The sequence below is a fragment of the Arvicola amphibius genome, chromosome 4 (assembly GCF_903992535.2).
Source record: "Arvicola amphibius chromosome 4, mArvAmp1.2, whole genome shotgun sequence".
In the NCBI taxonomy this organism is placed as follows: Eukaryota; Metazoa; Chordata; class Mammalia; order Rodentia; family Cricetidae; genus Arvicola; species Arvicola amphibius.
In genome coordinates this window covers 10,183,671-10,208,294 of record NC_052050.1, presented here as the reverse complement: position 1 = coordinate 10,208,294, position 24,624 = coordinate 10,183,671, and positions in this window count along the sequence as shown.

Sequence of the window (24,624 nt, the reverse complement as noted above, 5' to 3'; positions counted from 1 at the left end):
GTGGGGAAAAGCATCATTGATTGGTGGTATAGGAGGTCCTCCTGTCTATGTGTTGCTTTTGTTGGTTAATAAAGGAACTGCATTGGGCCTATAGCAGAGCTATAGGGTAACAGAGCTAGGTGGAGAAAACTAAATAGAATGCTGGGAGGGAAAAGGCAGAGTCAGAGAGACATGTCATGGAGCCACCAGAGACAGACATGCTGAATCTTTGCTGGTGAGCCACTGCCATATGACAATATACAGATTAATAGAAATGGGTTAAATTAAGATGTAAGAGTTAGCCAATAAGAAGCTAGAGCTAATGGGCCAAGCAGTGGTTTAATGAATACAGTTTCTGTGTGATTATTTTTGTTCTGGGTGCCTGGGATGAACAAGATCCCCTACCCCAACAAATTGGTGTGCCAAACTGGCCAACTAAATCCACACAAAACCTGAGAGGGCTTGAAAAGGAATTCTAGACAAAAATAAAATACAAAGTTTAACACAGCTTCTTGCTGTTTGCTGGTATCTTGCTGCAGCTTCTTTGAGAGAGATTTTTCTGGTTCAGTGTAGCAAGAAAAAAGCTGCAAATGCTTTAAAATGCCAACTTTCTGGGCTATATTGCCAGTGCTACCTCTGGCTCTTTTGAGAGACAGAGCATTTGAATGGGGTTAGTGAGCAGACTGCTGCAGCTTGCTTGCAACTTGGACTGGCTCTGTGCCTGGAAGTGGGGAGGTATGAGCAGCTCCACCATGCTGGACTGTGCAGAGCTAGCAGGAAGTACCATATATACCATAGTAATCGTGCAGCTTAAGTTTTAAATTGGGCAGGCAAACATGTGGTACCATATTACCCCTAACAATGGTGCAACTGAAGTTTTTAAGAAGCACTTAGCATTTTAAGAAGTGCTCTTGGACAGTCAAGAATTACAAATTCACAATAGGATGGATTCAGATATAAAAGACCTCTAAATGGGTCACAGTGTTGGATAAATGTATATAGGCTTTGAAGAAAGAAGAGAAAGAGTATACAGAGTTATAAAGTTAATGCTCTAAAAAGGTAAAGTCTTTAAAGAGACAGTACAGATAATCATAGATTGAAGGGAATAAAGAAGAATAAGCCACATAAAGATGGAAAAATCACAGAGAGTGTGGATTATGTATATTATTGTGTTATCTTTGAAATTTTTGACTGTAAAGGAGCAGAGTACAGAGAGACATTTCATTGTATGAGCTGCTAACCTAAACCAACATGTATATTACAAGGGTATCCAACTTCAGAATTTGGGTCTAAGGATATGTTGATTTGGAAAAGAGGTTCTTTTTATTTTGTCTCCACAGAGAATGAGAACCTGTGGATTGCTTCTAGACCAATATGGTTTCATGAAACAAGGCCCCCTGAAAGGTCACAGTGAACACCCCAAAAATACCCTCAAAAATTACTTCGCCCAATAAACATCAGGAAAGAGTTTGGAGAGAAAAAACTATGCCCATATTCCCAAATATTTTCTATAAATGTTTGTTTTCATTTAAAGGGGGATATTATGTAGATATGAATAATTTGCATAGGTACAGATCTTAATTTATTGATACAAATTTAAGGTAAATTTTGTTATACTGTATATGTATACTTCTGCCCTTGATTAAGGTATTATGATTACGTAGTTCATTTAAAAATGTAATGTATAATTAAGAAATATAGTTTAATAGATAATCATTTATAATAGTCAAGCTTGTAGACATGTTAGATTTTCTAGATGTATAGAGATATATTTCAGTTAGTTAGGTATTCTTCAAATCTTTTAGAGACCTTCAGAATATGGCATTTAAATGTTTTAAAACTTAAGACTTTTTATGATGGTGAGACACATCTGCTTCTGGCAGCACCAAGCTACTTCAAAAGGATGATGAGCATCAAAGAGACTCCTTATGGAGTTTTAAGTGAACTTTTCATGAGTTGGAGTTGCCTTAAGCTTGAGTTTATAGGTTTTGTTGGGATAGGTTAAGGTCATGTGTCTTTTGAGACTGAAGAATTGATCTTATTCATTAGAATTGTTTATAATTCTGAAACAAAATTAATTCCTGAATGTCATGAAAAATCATCCTAGAATCTTTTTTTTTAAAAATTCATTTATTTATTATTCTCTCATACAGTGTATCCCAACTGTAGCCTCTCTTTCTGCCCCTACTCCAAGGTCTCCCCAACACCCCTTTCCCCAAGATCAATTGCTCTTCCATTTCCTTTTTCTTTTCCTCAAGAAAAGAGTAGGTTTCCCAATGATATCAACAAACAGCATAACAAGATATAATAATACTAGGCACAAACCTTCATATCAAGGCTGGATGAATCAACATAGTAGGATGGAAAAGGTCCCATGAGCAAGCAAGAGTCAGACACCCCCACTCTCAATGGTGTTTGGTTCTACTCTAGGGTTCTAAGCCACTCAGCTTCTAGATGATGACCATGTAGGCAGTGAAAGGCATGGGCTTCCTGTCACAGTATGGTTGACAGGTTGGACCTGTCAATGTTTAGATACTCCCATAAGCTCTGAGCTACCATTGCCTCAGCACATCTTGCAGGCAGGGCAAGTTGTGGATCATAGATTTTGTGGCTTGGTTGGTGTCCCAGTCAGATCACTGGAGCTTGCCTGATTACAGAGGATGGCTGGTTCAGGCTCCATATGCTCCTTTTCTAGAAGTCCTCACTAGGTTCAACACCATAGATTCCTAGAAGTTTACACTGTAATATATTTCCATATCTCCCTTGAAATGCCCACCTATTTCAGTCATGTTTCTTAGTTCTCTCTCCATTCCTCCCTACCCCATCTGATCCTTCCTGTTCCCATTACTACCTGGCCCTCATCAAAACACAAAATCTATTTCTCCTTCCTAGATAGATCTATGCCCTCCTAACCCCCCTTTAGCCAGTTTATCAGGATCTGTGGATTGTAGTACAATTATCCTTTACTTAACAGTTAATATCTACTTCTAAGTGAATACATATAATTGCTGTGGGAGCACATTCCACTCCTTAGCCAATATCATTTAAGATACAGTGCTGTGGAAGCTCTTTTTGCTCCTTCAGCCAATAGGCTTTAAAATACAAACCCATTTACGTGTGGTCTCATACTATAAATGCACCTATAAAGTGTGATTTCATGCTCTTGCTTCCGGCTCTCGCTTCTGGCTGCGAGACTCTGTTCCTGTTCCCCATTCATGCAGAGGACTGTTATCTAGGACAGTGATCTGTAAGTCTCCCCTAAATAAATAACACTTTATTATTCATAATTCTGAACTAGTGTGGGATTACATTGTGACTTCTGTCATCATATCACATAGGTCTTTCTGGTCTGAGCTGCCTCACTCAGATTGATTTTTTTCTAGTTCCATCTATTTTCCTCTAAATTTAATGATAACATTTTTTTCTGTCAGCTGAGTAATACTCCATTGTGTAAATGTGCACATTTGCTTTATTCATTGTTCAGGTGAGGGACATCTAGGTTGTTTCCAATTCCTAGTTATTATGAATAAATCCACTGTGACATTGTTGAGCAAATGTGTTTGTGGTAGGATGGGGAAACTTGAGTGTATGCCCAAGAGTGATTTAACTGGATCTTGAGGTAAGTGGATTCCCAATTTTCTAAGGAACCACCATATTGATTTAATAGTGGCTGTACAAGTTGGCAATTCCACCATCAATAGAGGTATGTTCTTCTTGCTCCATATCTTTGCCAGCAATAAGGCAACTGAAAGAGATCAATGGTATACAAAATGGAAAATAAAAAGTCAAAGTATCATTATTTGCAGATGATATAACAGTATACAACGGCAACACCAAAAATTCTACTATTTTTTAATAAAGAAGTCAGAAATACAATGTGCGGGAAAACATTTTTAACAAATGGTGATGGTCTAACTCAATGTCTGTACATAGAAGAATGCAAATAGAGCCATATTTACCACCATGCACAAAACTCAAGTCCAAGATGATCAAAGACATAAACTTAAAGCCAGACACACTGAAGAGAAAGTCAGAAAGAGCCTTGAAGGCATAGACAAGGGAGACAATGTTCTAAACATAGCAAATAGTGCAAGCACTAAGATCAACAATTATTAAATGCAACTTCCTGAAACTGATAAGCTTCGTATAGCAAAGGACACTATCAAAATGATAGAGCAGCAGCCTACAGAATGGGAAAAAATAAAAGATATCTCCATACCAAATAGAGGACTGATATTGAAAATATATAAAAAACTCAAGAAACTAGACATAAACAAACCAAACTAATTTTTAAAAAAGTGTGGTACAGACCTAAACAGAGAATTCTCATTAGAGGAGTATGCAATGACTAAGAAGCATTTAAATAAATGTACATTATCCTTAGCCATCGAGGAAATGCAAATCAAAACTATTTTGAGATTCCATCTTAAATCTGTTAGAATGGCTAACATAATAGACTCTTACTATGATCTCTCTGCTTGTCTTTCTAAATAATACACGTTTGTTTTTAATTTAATTTTTTTCAGTTCATCACTTTCTCTCTTCCATGTAGACAGAAGCTTTTGCCCCACCTGGTCCTGCCACAATTCATTCCCAAAGAAACACACAGAGGCTTATATTAATTATAAACATTTTAGCCTATTAGCTCAGGCTCTTGAAAGAGATATCAATGCTTAGCACTCTTATATTATCAGGGATAATATTTTCTATGTAACAACTTTCAGTTCATGTAAATGGAAACAGAACTTGACAGGGGAACATGTGTGACTCCAAGTCAGTAGGTGACCAGCCACGACACAATTTAACTTAAGACTGCCTGATTTGAAGAGGAGGAAAATCAAGTCTCCATTTACATACCCAAGCAATTCCCATAATTTTAGCTTATTATGGTTGGACATATTGACTAAGTCATGGATTTCAGAGTCAGAATATACTAAAGTCAAGCATAAATTATCAGCTGTTTCTACTGTGTCCTGCTATTTTATTATTTTTCACAGATGAAATTCTGATGCTATTATTTTTAACATAAAACAATGATTAGTATGGCTATAAATTGTCATGGGACAAGCCAGTGAACAAAAGACTGATTCCCAAATAAGGGATGGGTAGCTACCCATAACAGATTTATCGATATCTGGAGATAGTTTTGGCTACCACAGCTAGAATGTCTGGCCTCATAGACATAGATTCTAGTATTACTGGCAAATACTTGCATTGTACAGGAGAGTCCTCACAATTGTCAATTATCTGGCAATCTGTGTGAATAGGGGTTAGGTCTGTCAACTTTCCAAACTTGGTTCAATGAAAAAGACTTGATGACAAAATTCATTCTCACTGTCCCTAAGGAAAACTCAAGTATATAATCATATTCAGTTCAGGTTATTAATATAAACATTTGTGTCATACTGAAGCTTACTAGGCACTGTATCTAATTGTCCTATATGATAAATGATCTTTACTAAATATCCCTAGTGGATGTTATATACAAATGTAAGGGTACTTAAGAAAGAAGTTGGGACCAGATGGGGAAACAGATGCTAGCTTGGCTATGAGCAGCTTCCCGCACATGTAGGAAAACAGTGGCCAAACAGGCCGGGGGCAACTTGGAGGGCCACAGCAACTGCTACTGGGAGGAGAGGCCCATTTCAAAGATGAAGAAACTGAGGCCTCAAGAGGCAAGAGAACCTAAGGACTAGGGAAAGATACAGGTGAGCAGGGATGCAGAGGGGTGATTCTGACCTGAGAGAGAGCTAGCTGGAAATGAGGGTAGCCCCCAAAGGAGAATGAGGACCTCCAGAAACCAGGGAGGTGAGGAAGCCTCACGACACAAGACTGTGGGGACAGGGCCAGGAGGCAGGACCTGGGTCTCAGCCTCGACTCTGACTGCCTCACTTCCTCTGCTCCTCGACACCAGAGTTTATTAGTTTGAAATGGAGGAAGGAATCCCTGCCCAGTCCACTCAAAGCAGAAGGGTAATTGCCAATGGATGAAAAATGGAGAATGACGGAGAAGATGGAGATGTCAGTTGCTTAACTAGTTTATTGTGAGTGCAGCTATCACTACGGAACCGTGCACTTAAAATGATTAAGATGAGAAATTTTACATGCACGTTTTATCACAAAATCTGCTGGGGGAAAAAAGAGAACTCCTAAAATCTGGAGGAGTCGAACACGAGCCAAGGAATTTCTGCTAGATACTATGGAGGTGGAGAAAAAGCAAAAGGCATCACAGGGGATACTTCCCAGCATCCTCGAAAATCACCCCAAATAGGTAAAAAAAAAAAAAAAAAAACCAAAACATTTTAAGTGATCTATCAATTATAACCCATGTTTTTATTTATTAATTTTAATTTTATGTATATTGGTGTTTTGTCTGCATCAATGTCAGTGTACCACATGTATGCCATGGTCATAGAGGCAAAAAGAGAGGATTGAACCCCCTGGATCTGAAGATAGGAATGGTTCTGAGCTGTCCTGTGGTGCTGCAAATCAATCCTGGTTCTCTAGAGGAGAAACCAGTGCTCTTAATCACTGATCCATCTCTCTAGCTCCCAGCTCATGATGTGTGTGTGTGTGTGTGTGTGTGTGTGTGTGTTTATAATTATTTTTCCTTTCAAATAGCAACTTTAGAAGAAACACTAGTACACAGTAAGACAGAAGACTTAACAGTGCTTCTAAAACATAAATGATAGACACAAGAAACTCCACAAAACCCAAATAAGATTGTGAGCACACACGTGTTCATCAGCTTGAGAGTGTGCTATCTGTGAACAGCTGTGGTGCTCCCAGAACCCTTCCTCAAGACAATATGGAGCAGCTTCAAAAAAAAAAATATCTGTAGAAATTGACATCTGAACCAGTCATTCAAAAAGCAAAACCCAAAACCTTTCAAATCTTTGAAATTCAACTCTCGAAGTACATGCCTAGAAAATGCCCTCCTTTTTTCCATCCTCTTCTTGTTCAGGAAAGCACTTAAAATTTATTAGATTTATTCCATGAATCTGAAACAAAATACTATTTCTTACACTGGATTAGCTTAAAGGATTTTTTTCCAAAACATTTGTCACCATTTGTAAGTAAAATAAAATATAGGTGGGTTTCATACTAAATATATTTTTTCTGCTGTTCTCCAAAAGAAAAAGAATTAAGCAATTCAGACCAAATAAATTCCTTTTCACATTTATTAAGTATTAATTCTGCTGAGACCTCTTTCAGAGCCACAAAGTCAGATTTAAATATTCCCAAACTTGCTAGGAATTTAGGGCACAGAGAAACTCTCTTTATAGAAGAGAACAGCCTTGATTGATTAGAATAATTCTTTACATCAGAAAAAATAATCACACAAAAAATATTTCCAGGTATAAAATTGAAAAAAAATTATATGATTCCAAAATCTAAAATCCATGTATTTCAGCTATTTCCTTAATTAGACTTAAGAGAAAAATGATAAATAAATCCTTGATTTTTCACCCAAGACTTTAGAGAGCACTATAGTTATTGGGAAAACTCACACAATCTTGTACCTCTACTCGAAACCTATGGGAAGAACCCTGAAGAAAAATGTAAATTGTGTTGTTCTGCTGGAGCAAGGAGAGTTATCATTTTAGGGACCAGTGGTCATTGGGCTGTTGCCCACAATCATAGAGAAAACACTAAGTAGACTTAGTTATTTAAAAAAAAAATTACATGAGGTCGAGAGAGGGTTGCATTCTGATGGAGGGGGAATCTGGGAAGTGTTGAAGAAGACTGGGTGAATAGATATAAGCAAAATAAAGACATACATGTATGAAATTTTCAAATCATGGAAAAATACTTTAAATACATAAGTCTTTTTGATATGTTTTTGGTAAAGTGACTGAAATTGTGATATTTGTATCTTTTTAAATTTTATTTATTCATTTTACATTTCCCCTCTCTCTTCTCCTCCCATTCCCTCCCTCCATCCCTATGCTCCCTCAAGCCATCCACTTCTATTCTGCTTCTGTTCAGAAAGGGGTAGTCCTACCATGGGTATCAACAAAGCATGGCATATCAAGTTGCAGTAAGACTAAGCATCTCCCCTAGTATTTAGGCTGGACAAGACAATCCAGTATGAGGAATAGGTTCCCAAGTGCCATCCAAAGCATTAGAGACAGCCCCTGTTCCCATTGTAAGGAGTCCCACAAATAGACCAAGCTATGCAACTAACTGTAATATATGTTAGATAGGCTTAGGTTGGTCCCATGCAGACTCCTTGGTTTTTAGTTCTGACTCTACAGGCTCCTATGAGCCAGGTTAGTTTTTTCTGTGGGTTTTCTGTTGATGTCCTTGACACCTATGGCTCCTACAATCCTTCCTCCCATTCTTCAGTAGGAGTCCTTGCACTTGGCTTACGTTTGGCTGTGGGTCTCTGCATCTGTTTCCATCAGTTACTGGATGGAGGCTCTCTGATACCAACTAGAGTAGTCACCAATCTGATCACAGGAGATGGCCACTCCAGGCTTCAGATCCAATATTGTTAGGAGTCTTAGCTGGAGTCATCATTATAGATTTGTGGGAGTTTCTCTTGCATCAGTTTTCTACCTGACCCTGAAAGGTCCTGCCCCCTCCCACCATCTCCAGTCATTTCTTTGAGTACTCTCCACATGTTGGAGGGTGAGTGAAGGATACTGCAACATGTTGGAAATCAATCTACCTCAAGATTTAGCAATACCACTTTTCAGCATATACCCAACGTATGCTCAGTCATAGCACAGGGACACTTGCTCAGATATGTTCATAGCAGCTTTATTTGTAACAGCCAGAACCTGGAAACAACCTAGATGCCCCTCACCTGAAGCATGGATTTTTTAAAATGCGGTACGTTTACACAATAGTTACTCAGCTGTTAAAAATAATACCAGGAAATTTGAAGGCAAATGGATGGAAGTAGAAAAACATCATTCTGAGTGAGGAAACCCAGAGCCAGAAAGACAAACATGATATGTCCTCACTCATAAGTGGATATTAGCTGTAAAAGCTAACCATGCTATAACTCACATACCCAGAGAGGTTAGGTAACAGGAGGGATCCAAGAAGGGTACACATGGATCTCCCTAGGAAGAAGAAATGGAAGAGCTTTCTTGGGTGGTGTGGAGGTGGGTGGTGATAAGGACTTGTTCATCGAATCTTAAACATGACCTGTTCCCATCTATATCAGTTTTGGATTGAGGCAATTTGATAGTAGCAGATTTGAACAGGAAGTTAATGGCTGCTGATGGGGGAATGGGTCTTCTACAGGAAGGAGGTTCTCAACAGGCTACCCAGTTCCAAGAGTTTGTCCTTAAGCAAATACATATATGAGCAATATTACATGGACTAAGAAGGACATATTTATATACATATGTGTTTGTGCATATATAAGTATCAATAGTTAAAGAAAATGTCATGAATTTGAGTGGGAGTAGGGGAGTAGTGGGAGTTGGAAGGATGAGACAAAGGATTGATATAATGTTCAAACAGTGTTTGTATATGGAATTCTCAAAAAATGAAACAAACACATGTAAACATATAAATATATGTAAATATAAAATGATACAGCATACAATTGAGAACTTAGATGGCTCAGTGGTTAAAGTGGCATGTTCCTACAGTGGCTCTGGATTCTAATCCCAGCACCCACATTGCAACTCACAATTATCCATCACTACAGTTTCATGGGATCTGATACATTCTTCGGACCATCGTGGGTACCAGGCATGTATGTGGCACATAGACATATATTCAAGCAGAGCATGCACATGCAAAAAAAGTAAAGAAAAAAGACCTAACTCCTCCTCCAAACAAGGAACAAAGATATATTTAAATATTAGGGAAGAAGAGGATGAAGAGGAAGGATAAGAAGAATCAAGAAAAAAGGCAGGGAGGAAGAGTTCTATATAACTCTTATTTGTATTTTTCTTATTTTGTATTCTTTATCTCAAGTGGCGGCAATCCCTTGTTCTTGAATAGTGGGTATAGAGGTGTGAATATGATATCCCATGTGTGGTTCTGCTTTATTCTTTAATCCCAGTTATGAAGACTTACCACTTTGCTGCTGTAGGAATTCCTACAGCCAGTAGCCTTTAAATTACCTGCCCACCTGGGCATGGCCTCTTATACTATTTATGCTGATGTAAAACACAGGTCTGGCTTTTTTTCTGGCTGTGGGATTTGGTTGTTGTTCCCTGATCCAGCAGAGGATTGTGATCTGTGAGTCTACCCCTAAATAAAAAACCCTCTATTGTATTCAATTCTGAGCTAGTGTGGGATTACTTTTAAGTGTCCTTCTTCACTTTGCCTTTTAAATAGTTCTCAAATCCATACACACCCCTCTGCTGCTATTATTGCTGTCTTTTTTGACTCTGTCATCTTTGACCTTCAATATTTTTAATGAAGCATCTCGAATGGGTTCCCTACCAACACTAATACGTTGTCTTCAAAATCGTTAATAAAACTGCACTCCAAGTACTCACCCCACCATGCTGCCATGATCTTGTATCTCCACAATTTCTTCTGATGGAATAACTCTTGCAAGTAAAAATCTAAGCTCATTGACATGACACCAAAATCTTCTTTGTTTTTACTGTGCTTGCTTGTTTTATTTTGAATTTTTATTTCTTTTTTCCCATTTATTTTTTTCTCAGACTGAGAAAGAAGAAATAAAAGTAGAAGCTCAGTATTTCAAAATCTTAAATCAATTATTTTTTTTAGGTTCACTGGTAACCTATATTATTTTGCTGATTGGTTCTTTACACATAATTTCTTCCCTCAGGGCTTTACATACCACACACCTTGCTCATGTAGATTTAGGGCATTAATTTCTTATCAAATGCAATCAGCACCAAGTTACAGTTTTCAGATAATGTGAGATCAAGGACAGAGCCTTGCAGAAGTCGCTGGATTACAAATGTGAAGAATGCAGCCTTACTTTTCATTATTAAGCAGATCCATTGGCATGCCACTAATATTCTCTAGTCTCTTATAACTGGTATTAATTTTGCCTCCTGGAGGTTAGGAATTCCACAGAATCCTGTTGACCAAAGTTCGTAGGGATAATCTGGAAATGCACATATTCCATAAAGCTTGCGATGTGAAGAAAGACTCGCAGCTTTCAAATCCTTTATGAAATTAAATATTATCTTAAGAAATCCTAATTAAACTAATCTCCAACTCTATCTTAGCTTTCTTTTTGTGACTTCATTCCAGGCTGGCTCACATGTGATCCGGAGCACATTAGCTTCACATTAGATGGAATGTCACAAAAGCTCCGCCAAACAACCTTTTATTTACCTTTCAAACTCTCTAAAGACAATCTGCTCTCTAGTGTGACATCATACTATGGCTGGTTCAGAGCACTCTTTTGCTACTTCATTGCACTAATTCCTCTTAGTGGACACAGATTACCAACCAGATGTCAAAACAGGTCATCCCTATGTATTTTGACTCCAGGATGTGGGAACTCAGAAATATTTCAATGTTTATGAAAGATTTTTATATGTATTAACCATGTATTTGTTGTGTGACTCTTGACAAAGAATAGACCTAGAGCATCCTAGATTGGGCATAACCACACAAAGGTTCAGAGGGAACTAAAAATCCATCCTTCAGGGACACGGAAGAGCGTAAGTGTCAAAGTCATTGAAATAGGATCAAGATAGCTTCGCTGTGAGACAAACAGGTCATTTCACGAATACTGTATTTTTTTTACATATGGAAGTCATTATGACATCTCACAAAATACACTTATTTTCCCCTGAATATTAAGTCTAACCGTAAAACCAAGTCATAATAGACTGAAATGACAGATTTAAAATGTTTTGCCCCATCGCCACTCCCCAACATTTCTTTTACATGTAAAAGCAGGTGTATTTCAGAGGAACTTCTGATCCTCCTGCCTGCATTCCTAAAGTACTGGGATTACAAGCATGGGTTATCACATGCATGCTTTATCATAGGTTTATGCAGTGCTGAGGATCAAACCTGGGACCTCACACATATAAGAACCAACTCTGCTCACTAAGCTCCATACCTAATACCCACATCTTCTAATTACCCCCTCCACTTTGGTCCCATCCTCTCTCTCTAAGAAATTCTACTTAGGGTTGTCAGTTAATTTCTAAGAGCATATATATGTCATTGTCATAGCTTCTGCTGTGTTGCTGATTACCTCTTACCATTACCTTAGCTTAATCATACATCCTGTAGTTAATCTTTGCAAGCTGTGATCTAATTTCGAAGTCATTTGTCACAGAAGATCCTCATTTATCCTGAGGGCACATAGGACTCTTTAATGGAGAGTAGCTTCCTGGAGTTGCAATAGGCCTTTTTTTTTTCTTTTTCATGTAATCTTTGTTTTCTTTTTAATATTATGTATATGTTGTGCTTGTGTGTAGTTTTGTGCACATGGGTGTAGTTGCCTCAAACCTGCATATTGTCCGTGTTCTAAGTTGTTCTATATATACATCAAACTCTCCTATCACTGCTTTAATGCCAATCCCTTCAGAATAGGAACCCTTTGGGAAGGTTAATCTTACAACAAGCATGAGACCTATATGGATCTGCACAGTTCTCTCAGTGTATGTTATGGTTGTAAGCTTGGTGGTTTTGGGTGAAAGCATTTCTTTTCTGACTCTTTTTCCTGCTCTTGATATTCTTTTCTTCTTGTTAGCTTGCCTCTCCAGACTCAATATTAGGACTTTCACCTCGTCTTCTTGCATTGTGTTGTGGCTGTTTTCTCTAGGAGGCCTGCTCTTTTCTGAAGAGGAAATGGAGAGGGAGTAGATCTGAGTGAGAGTGGAGGTAGGGGGTGTCTGGAAGAAACGAAGAGAGCGGAAACTGTGGTCAGGATGTATTATAGAAGAGAAAAATCTATTTTCATTCAAATAGTATAAAGCAAATAAAATTATGCTTACTGTAAAAAATTATGGCTGTCAACTTTATTAAATCTGGGATCAACTAAAAGATTAGCCCTTCAGTGAGCATGTGAAGGTATTTGCTGATTTAAAGCCCTCTCCCAGAGTTGCCAGAACCGTCCAGCACTGACCTAGATATAAAGAGGTCTGCGATTTAAGGCAAGCTTCTTTTGTCTACCCACCTTGGCTCCTTGCTTGTGAGTGTATCTACCTGATTGCTGCTATTGCTGTCATTTGTCATTGGCACTGATGTGTGTCCCTCCTGGAATCGCCAGGACTTGGGTTCTAGGTAGGACTGCTGAGAAGCTACTAGCTTCTCAGCCGCTTCAGCATTCAGATAACCTTGTTGGACTCCCCATCCTATATCATGTGAGATAATCTAATGAATCACCTTTGAAACATATGCTCATTCTATTGGTTCTGTTCCTCTAGGTAATACTTCGTTAGTTCTGTATCCTAGTTTCTCTCTCTCTCTATGCCTCTCATCTTTATCATTTAATACAATTGTAATTAAACATTAACTGTGCAACTACTTGTTTATCCCTGACTTCCTTGACAAATTATAAATTCCATAATCTTGGAACTCTTGGTCTACTCATCCTTGAATGTCGAGAAACCAGAATACAGTACATGTTTTAAGTGCCCCAACTTATTCTTAACCATAGGCATTTATGTCAGAATTCAGCGAAGCCAGCTGAGAATTTGCTATTTGTCTGATCCTAAGATTCAGCAAATAGCTTTGTTTTAAATAAATGAATGAAGACCTTCTTAGCCTCAATCATGATTTTGAAGCAAGATTTATTAGCCCCTGAGCTGTGTAATCAAGTGGGTGATAAATGAGATCTGAGTAGGGGTTTATATATGTTTGCTCCTCATGCTGCTTAGATAATGGTCCCACCATGGGTTCTGACTGATTTGTGCAATGAGGACATGATTCCTTCTGTTTAGGTTCAGCATTTTGTGGTAACTTGTTTTTCATCAGCTTTAATTTTTTATCTCCAGCAGATTATTTTATCTTACAACTCTGGTCATAAATGACTATTTTAAATTGAGAATAAGAAGACTATTTTTTAATGCTTCTCTTCTACAGTGAGTACTGCACACTTCCGGGCCCTTGTCTTCCTACTTATAGACTAACATGATTCTCCGTCTTACTGGATGGTTGTGGGTTGTTCACAAATGAATTAGCTATCACAATAACAGTGATAATTGCTGTTTATTATCACCGACTCTATGACATACCATTTTTTTCACATATACCTGAAAATAAAAATCCACCTCAAAAAAATGCATGCCCATGGTCTGTTGATCTGTAGTGCTGCATCTGTCTCTGTGGTGCCAAGCCTATGTCTATAAGGTAAGCTATCAGTCCTTGGTTTAATGTGAAAGATTATTCACTCCGGGAGCTCAGTCCCTGCATTATTCATACCGTTCCCCTTGCAGCTAGATTTATGTGTCAGGAAAAACACACAAATGGAATCCGATTTACTTGCAGGAGTTCCTGGACCACTTGATTTATGTTTGAGTAAATAAAGACATATGTCTTAATAGGTATTGGCTTCACTTCTCTTTAGAAACTGAAGTCTCTTTGGTTTCATTTCTTGGCAGACCTCCGGTTCTGAATTTTGCAAGAGATGCAGCCTCACCTTAGATGCTTTCTGTTTTCAGCTGTGTTTTGTATTCAGCATTTCCAGGACTGAGATAATATAAAATGTACAGGCCTGGATCACCACAAAAGGATTAAATCTTCCTAAATTAGATGCAAATTATACACGTGCAACAAGGAATTTAAATGCAAAATTGCTGCTAAACCTCCATCAAACAACCTAGTGTTTTGATGCCTGCTCAAATCTCCATAGCCAATAGTACTTTTCACTAAGCCTTCTTCAAGAACTTGTCAAAGTGGCCATGAGTACCTTCATCTAGCATGGGTGCTCATTAGTTCTGTATGAATATTTCAAATGCACTTATAAATAATACATAATTTTCGTTTCTTTCATTATCCCAATCCCACTCTTCCTCTCTATTTTATTTTTCCTTTTTCTTCTTTTAAATTGGGCAAGGGGGGTTTTAAGGTCTCATACAACTTAAGCCAGACTAAGACTTCAATACATATCCAAGAATGACCTTGAAATTTTGGTCTTCCAATCTCTGTTTCCAAAGAACTGGACCTATAGATGCACACCTTATATATGACTTTATTGAGTCCTGCAAATGGACTATCTAGTATAAAGTAATATTTACTTGGTTACTTCTGCTACCAAAACTCTTTTGTGTTGTTCTGCTCTGTGAAGGTCACATGCCATCACTTAATGTAACATTCAATCGTGTACACATAGTCATAGAAATACTGAATTCAACAGCTTAAACCACATTTTGAACATCTAGAAAAAATTGAATTATGGTTAATGAGATAGTACTCATAAGTTAAAAAATAAGAATCGGTAGAGATACCAAACTCTAACAATAGAAGAAACAAAGAATTTTGAATTTCTGGCTTAATGGGGTTGGGGAGAAATCAAATATTTCTAGCATTAAGTAACACATACAACTCCCTCTACTGATAGCATTTCTTATTGAAAATTTTAGAATATAGGAAGTACAACTAAAATATCTAAAGATGTTTCTATGTAAAATTAATCTGAAATTTATGTGAAGTAAAGCAATTTTGATGAAAAAATAGTGTCATGTAAATGTGTTCGAGTGGTTAAGTGATTCAGCGAGTAGAGGGCAAATAGGGAAATGCACATCTAGGTTCATGGAATGTAACACTAACATAACTATCATTTGAAACACAGTGACCCCCTAGTAGAAAAATAAAAGTTGTACCAAATTACATGTTTGTTTATGTGGTTCTAGGAATCAAACTCAGGTCCTTCCGTACCCACCTGTAGCTTTACTGGCTGAGCCTTCTCCTCAACATGACAAGTGCATATCTTTAATGTGCACTGGAAAATATTTTCAAAATACCACATTGGGGAATTGGACAGTGTGCTCAGTGTTAAGAGTGTGTGCTGTTCTTGCAAAGGACTTGTGTTTGGTTTCTAAGGTTTCCAGCACTCACATCGGAAGAATCATATCCACCTGTAAATCTTTTTTTTTTTTTTTTTTTTTTTTTTTTTTTGAGACAGGGTTTCTCTGTAGCTTTGGAGCCTGTCCTGGAACTAGATCTTGTAGACCAGGCTGGCCTCAGACTCACAGAGATCCGCCTGCCTCCGCCTTCCGAGTGCTGGAATTAAAAGCGTGCGCCACCACTGCCTGGCTCTACCTATATCTTGCTCCAGAGGATCTTACGTCCTCTTCAGGTCTCTGTGAAGCTACTATACACATGTGTATTTACTCACAAACATACCCACACATACAATTAAAAATATAAATAAAACATTTAAATAATGGCAAATTTGGTTTTGCTTGTTGTTGTTGAGATGTGGCCTTGATATATTGTAACGCATACTCAGTTTTTGAACTCATACACCAAAACTGTATCTGGTACTTACGTCACCATGCCCAGCTAAGATGTTTTAATATTTCAGCCATTCTACATAGTGAATGTATATCATGTTTTATTAAACGACTTCACCTATACTTAATTATATGTGAAGAAAACAGAGTATCTATGTCCTTACAGTCCCTTTAGGTGTGAAGTAGTGGCATGGGAAAGCTGTATCTAATCGCAGCCAAGAGTTTAAGATTGTATCTCACAGGTTAGATATAAGAAAGGCCAAGAAGTAAGCAGATTTTTAAAAATATCCAAATTACATATTACTAAAAAAGAAATTGAATCTTTACAGTTTACATTAACAAATAGTACAATTTGGGCCCACATCTTAGTTCCATTTGTAGAATATTATTACACTTGTACAGTCATCAGGTCTCGCAGCCAATATTCACAGCCAATATCATTTTATACATCAGCTACCCACATAGGAGGAGCACGGTTGATTTTCATGATACAATGTTTGTTCCTATGACTTACATAGCAGCTCATAAAATGTTTCTTGACAGTTTTGAATCACATTTATACCCAAATTATGTCAACTTAAAAATATACTCTGTCAGTGGAAGTCAAGTTGGCTACTACTCTAAACTTTATAAATTTGGGACAATAAAATAAGTTATTTAAAATCTCCTGATTTCAGAACCATAGCATCTCCCTGAAATGACATTCAAAACTTGTTTTGAAATATTATGCTCATTTTTAACAAATTTGGAATTGCTCCTTCCTTTATGTTTGGACATAATGTACTTAGAATTTGAGTTTGAAGATAATAAGCTATTTCATTGTTACCTAATAGTTCTAACTATATAATCTTTATAAGAAGGATACACTAGGAGAGAAAAAGCATGTGGTTATTGAAAATATTAAACAGATGTAAATGAAAAGATAGAGAGGATAATGCATTTACCAAAAAGGATCTGATCCATTCTACATCTTCTATACTCATCCTGTATGTGCTGGAAGAAGAGTTGACCTAATTATTCAAGGAATAGGGAAGGGTAACCATTTGAATTCTACTTTTTTTCTCTGTTATACAATATATCCTGACCACAGTTTCCCTCTTTCCACTCTTCCAAGATGCCCCCCAAATACTTCTCCTTTCTCTCCCCCACCAAGATCCACTTCACCTCCCCCATTTCCCTTCAGAAAATGACAGGTCTCCAAGAGACAATAACCAAACAGGACAGAACAGGATACAATAAGACAAGGTAAAAATCCCCCATATTGAGGCTGCACAAGGAGACCCAAAAAGAAAGAAAGCATCCCAAGAGCAGGCAAAAGAGTCAGAGATACACCTGCTCCCACTGTTAGGAGTGCCCACATGAACATCAAGCTAACAGTTATAACATATATGCAGAGAATGTGGGGCAGACACATGCAGGCCCTGTGCTTGCCATTTCTGTCTCTGTCTCTATGGGTTCATATGCTCCCAGCTTAGTTGATTCAGTGGGCCACCTATTCCTGGTGTCCTCCATCCCCTCTGACTCTTGCCATCTTTCGTTCCCCTCTTTCCTGGGACTCTCTGAGATCTAAGAGGAGGGGCCACATGGAGATGTTCAATTTAGACTCTCTCTGCATAATGTCCGGCTATGGGTCTTTGCACCCGATCCCATAAGCGTCTCTGATGGCTACTGTATAAAGCCCTCATCTATGAGTATAGAAGAATATGCACTTTAAAAATTATAAACACCAATTCCTTTCTGGAGTATACTCCTCAAATAAATTCACATGTATTCATATATTGCATATAGTTATTAGCTATATATTATATACAAAACACATCTCTCAGAATTTTGAACAATCTTAGAATTTTTTTTGCTAAAATTTGTAATACATGAAGCAATGAATTCAGGCAAATTTCATAGCTCTGTACAATTTGCATAGCTTTGGTTGTATAATGAAGTGTTGTGAATAAGAGAGCTTTCTCTGAAAACATGGAGGATTAGCTTCCTTTTAATTTATTTTTAAAAACTCACGAGATTCATTTTGTATGCCTAGCTATGAAACATACGACAGCACAAACAGTGGGAATATACATGTCACAGTTTCTTTTGTAGACACTTAGATATAGGAGAAGGCTGCTGACATACGGGCCCTTTCATTTCTCCCGAAAGCTGAGTAGAGGACTTCCGTCCAGGAACTTGACTCAGTCCTCCTACCGTTATCCATTTGCACGTTGCTGAGGAGAAGACAACACTTCCTAATGCTTCGCCTGGGTAGCAGCTCACATGTCTCTCCCAGCTGGCTGAAATGAGACTCTCTTCATGGAGATGAAAATACATCCTCTTCTACTCTTTTATAACATCTAATTTCAGCAATTATCATTGCATTTTATGAATGGTAAGAGCTTGCTGTTGGACTCTCCCATCTTTCATCGCTTTGTGGGTATTATGCAATTTCGTTCTTGCCTCAGATTTCTTCCTTAAAGGCAAACTGGCCCTGCGCATAACTACTACCTTGGGAATCTATATTTTCTCTTGGTACACCCTCAACAGACAACACTACCTATTATATTTTTATGCACATAAATAAATAGAACTCCCAGGCGCCCTGTTCTTCCTTTGTTGAAATGTCCTGATAAGAAGTATTTGCTATTGATCTATTTCACTACATCTTATTTATTCAGATGGAGACTCCGTTCTTACATCTCATGTGGTCGTTTGAGAACTGACCCATATGTATTTCTCATCTACTAAAAATTGACATTATGATGTAGTACTTATGTCAGGAACTATGGAGTTTAGTTTAGTGCAGGGTGGGTGACAGGGTCCAGTTTCATTCTTCCACAGGTACCCCAGTTTGACCAGCATAGTATATGGAAGACTCTATTCTTTCTCTAATTTGTATTTTGGGCCTTTTGGTAAAACTTCAGCTACCTTTTTATAATTAGATCCTAAATTCTATTCTGCTGATTAATCTGTTTTATCTGAGTATAATGCTGTTTTGATTACTTTTGTTCTGTAGTATAACTTGAAATGTGGGGTAGTGATACTTCCATTGATTTTTTTTCAGTATTTGAGGTATGTTTTGGTTATTTGCTGGGTTATTTGAGATTACATCTGAAATTTAAGATCGACTGTTCATTTCTGTGAAGAATCGCATTGGATATTTTGATAGGATCTGTAACTATTTCTAGTAAGATGACCACCTTCACAACATTAATCCTGCCAATCTACAGGCATGGGGGCTCTTTCCATCTCCTGGTATTTTATCCAATTTCTTTTTTCAGTGTCATTGCAAAAATCTTTTACTTCTCTGATTATATTTATTTAGGATCTATCATCTATCTATCTATCTATCTATCTATCTATCTATCTATCTATCTATCTTCTATCATCTACTGAGATAGGACATATCAGGATATATATGTCAGGCCAAACCTGGAACTGTCTATGTGACTGGGTTAGTTAATATGGGGCCTCCTGAAAGTGAGAAGCTTCTGTAAAGCAAAGGACAAAGACAACAAGATTAAATGGCAGCCTACAGAATGGGAAAAGATTTTCAACAACCCAACATTGGACAGAGGACTGTTCTCTAAAATATACAAAGAACTCAAGAAACTTGACATCCAAAGAACAAATAATCCAATAAAAATGGGGTACAGACCTAAACAGAGAATTCTCAACAAATAAATCGCAAATGCCTGAATGACACTTAAGGAAAAATTTCAACATCCTTAGCCATTAGAGAAATGAAAATCAAATTAACACTTAGACTTCATCTTACATCTGTCAGAATGGCTAAGATCAAAAACACTGATGACAACTTATGCTGGAGATGATGAGGAATAAGAGAAACTCTCCTCCTTTGCTAGTGGGAGTACAAACTTGTACAGCCACTTTAGAAATCAGTATGGCAATTTCTCAGAAAATTAGGAAACAATCTACCTCAAGACTCAGCAATGCCACTGTTGAATATTCAAGAAAACAAAGAGCATCCAAGGATGCTCAATTATTCCACAATGACATGTGCTCAACAATGTTAATAGCAGCATTAATCATCATAGTCAGGACCTGGAAACAACCTAGGTGTCCCTTAACCAAAGAATGGATAACGAAAATGTGGTACAGGGGGAGGAGTGGGATCTTGGATTGGTATGTATAAAGAAAAAAAGGATAGTTTGTTTTCTTTTTTAAAAAATGATTTAAAAAAACTTATATTACCAAAAAAAAAGAAAAGAAAAGGTGGTACAATTACATAATGGAGTACTACACAGCAGTAAAAAATGATGACATCTTGAAATTTGCAGGCAAATGGATGGATCTAGAAGAAAACACATTGAGTGAGACCCAGAACAACAAATATAATATGTACTCAATAATAAGTGGCTTTTAGATATAAATAAGAAAAAAACAGCCTACAATCCACAACCCCAGAGAACAGAGATAACAAAGAGGGCCTAAAGAGAGACATACATGGATCTACTTAGGAAGGTATAAAAGACAAGATCTCCTGAGTAAATTGGGAGGGTGGGTGTCATAGGAGAAGGTAGAGTGAAAGAGGGGAGGAAGGCAGGGGAGAGGAGAAAAATGTATAGCTCAATAAAAACAATTAAAAAAAAGAAATTTGCTATAGGAGAGGGCTGCTTGTTGGTTCCCAGATGCTTAGCCCCGAAATAATTACACAGAAACTGTATTAATTAAATCACTGCTTGCCCGTTAGCTCTAGCCTCGTATTGGCTAATTCTTACATCTTAATTTAACCTATTTCTATCCGTCTGTGTATCGATCACCACATGGCAGTGACTTATCGGCAAAGTTTCAGCATGCCTGATTCTGATGGTGGCTCCATGGCTTCTCCGTAACTCCTTCTTTTTCCCAGCATTCAATTTAGTTTTCCCTGCCTAGCTCCGTTCCTCTGTAGCTAATCAAGAACTAATCTAATCAAAACTCTTTGATTTTGCTAGTATCAAGAGTTACTTTTAGAAGTTCTGCATTTTTGCGTTATAGTCACGTGACTCTCCTAAAGTTGCTTACTTTCACAATGGCACTTTCAGTTGTCATTTACTTCATCTTCTCCTGCTTTTCTGTCCTTTATGCTCCATTATAACATATATTCATATTTATGGCTTTCAGAGACAGCCAAAGGGTAAGCAAAGCAAAACATCATAAATTTATGATGAAATTTTACTCTGCACTCTTCTGTATGTATTCCCCAGTCTGAAAAGGGTATATTAATGGAGACTTCTAATTTTGTTCTTCAGAATGAACTACTGTCTGGCTGTTGAATTCCTGAGCTACTAATATATTTTCAAGTCTGACACTGTTCATTTAGTATTTTGAAGGACGTCTTCTAATTCAGTAAGTCAACTAATATTGTACAAAGCAGTGGCCCATTTCTTTTGCTGTCTCTGCAGGATGCAGCAATAATTTTCCTCAGCCAGAATGAAAGAAAGTACACATGTTAATCACTTCCACATTCTTTGGTGAAATTTAACTTTATTTACTGGGCTGATTACTTATTGAAACTGCAAAAATCATCATCTTCCATGTATGCATATGTATATATGTGTTTATGTATGTATTATATGGGCGTTTTATCTGTTTGTATCCTCCATATGTATGACTAGTGCCCACAGAGGCCAGGAAAAAGAATCTGGAGTGGTATAAGGCTTTGTCTCAGTCTGTAGGTGCTGTAATTGAGCTTGGGTCCTCTAGAAGATTAATCAGTGCTCTTTACTAGTGAACCCTCTCCCAGTCTCATTTCAGTATATATTTGGTTTCTGAGACTGGGTTTCTCGGTGCAGCTTTTGGATCCTGACCTGGAACCTGCTCTGAAGATCAGGATGGCCACAAACCCACAGAGATCTGCCTCCTGAGTGCTGGGTTTAAAGGCGTGCACCACCACTGCCCTGCTCAGTATATTCTTATCTTTCAAGCAAACTCATGCATTTCTATGAATTAAACAAATGCATAATGACTTTCTGCCTGTGAGGACAATATTGTTACATTTTTTACTCTTAGTGCCATTCACTGTGCATCTATGTTTAATATACTCTCCTGTATATTAAATATATTATATGCAGCAAAAATCCACTTGACACATAGAAAATAGATGGCTAAGGAGCATTAAACAAATTGGTAAGCAAGTACTCAAAGAAAGTACCACCGTGCCAGATGAGCTCTTGTACTGATGCAAGATTTCTAGTAGCAAGGAACATGAAAGGCCAACCATACCTAGTCTGACGAATCTCTACTTGCAGGCTCTGGGCATCGGAAATAAATAAGATCATATAACTAAGCCTCAATTTTCCTACCTATTAATTGGAATTTGAAAGTCCTATGGAGGATACCTGTTAGTAATTAAATGAAATGATACACAAACAGAATGTAAACTCATGCAAATACAACACTGTTTGACCTATTAGCTCAGGCTTTAGATAAACTAATGCTTATCTCTTAAATTAACCCATTTCCATTAATCTATGTATCACCACGAGACTGTTGCCTACAGCTAAGGTTCTGAGTCCTTCTCCTTCAGCAGCTACATGCTGTCTCTCCACCTTCTTTCTCCCTCTATCTCTGCTTGGATTTCCTGCCTTGCTATATTCTGCTCTGCCATTGGCCAAAGCAACGTCTTTATTAACAAATGGTAATAAAACATATTCATAGCCTACAGAGGAGAATCCCACATCAAATAAGGAGCAGCAGCTGGTAGGAGTATCTTGAATCCCAGCATCTTAAAATCTGCCCACACGGGTGAGAGAAAATGCAACAACAAAAATACTAAATATATAATACTTCACATCCATGTTCAAAACGAACATGATTAAAAGTACCAGGTACCTTTCTTCTTCTGGGTATCAGCACTTCAACCTCATCCCAAGACCTACAATTGCAACATATGTATATATCATATAGAAAAAATTAAATGCAATAATAAAAATATAACATATATATGAGCAAGCAGAGAAAACAAAACCTTTTTTCTTAATTACAGACTTCTATACAGCCGACTTAGCTGCCTTCCTTACATGGAAAAAGGAGGCTTAATGGAAAACTTACTTCTATACATTAAAAATCAAATTTGTGAAGATTTTATTAAGGCAAATCAAAACAACTTTCCATTTCTGGTTTTTAACATACAGCCAAGTGCCCTATTCTAACGAGTTAGGGGGCAGGCAAGAATGAGGGTAGCCAGCAAAGTTTGGAGAAAGAGCATTCTTGATACAAAGACAGGCTTCACTTGGCAACATGGGTTTAACTGTCACGGGTCTCTAGTATGATCTCATGGGATCCAGCTCACTAAGCGACTGGATGGAAACATAGGAAATTCATTTCATTTGAGTATCATCCGTTTCACTTTTCCATCTTCCCAAGTTAACCGCAGTCCTTACTGATCCATTAGTGTCGGGATATGCTCAAATTCAGAAATACATAAATGATCTCTCCAAATAAAACCCTACATCCTATTAGGTTTCTAGTTTTGTGTGTGTGTGGGGGGGGGGGTTAGCTTATACAACTGTGGGTTTTATCAAAACTGACGCTAAATACCTTTCAGTGAGCATCCAATTACCACATAGATTCCTGAAAGAAAAGCCTGTGCAATATTGAGGCGCTCTGGAGCCCCTTTGTAATGATCAGAAGCAAATGGCTTCCTGCGATTGTCTTTCATATCTCAGCTCTGGGAATTTTGCATGGTCCATGCTCTAAGACAGAAACAGTACTCAGAAAAAAAAAAAAAAAAACCTCATGATTGCAACCCACAGCAACTACATTCAGATGCTATCTAATTCATGAGGAGAAAATATACTTGGGTCATACTTATGATATTGAAATTCTTTTAAAATTCATGCACTCTCAAGATAATAGTACTGTGAAATAATAATTCGATTTGGAACGAATAAAGGTATTGAAAGATCTAATTTTTTCAACCTCAAAAATTAGGAAGCCTTAGTGCCTTTAAGATAAAGGAAAGACCCTAATTCTGACACCAATGAAAGAGGAACCTCAAGGAAGAATAAGTGGTAAGCAACACAGATCCCAGGCTTGCACTAACAGCCAAACCACAGAAAGTGGAGAGAGAAATCATCCACAATTAGATTTACATGGACTCTAAAGAATTGGGGGAAACTCTCTTGAAAGATGTGGCCATGATAAATGACGGTTCAAATGATTTTGCCTTTAAACTTGACAACCTAAACTGCTTTAAAAGGTGTATCCTGTTTGAAATACTGCTCTCAATTCCCTCCCTATTAAAATAATACATGACCACAACTGAAAGCTAAGTTCTTTTA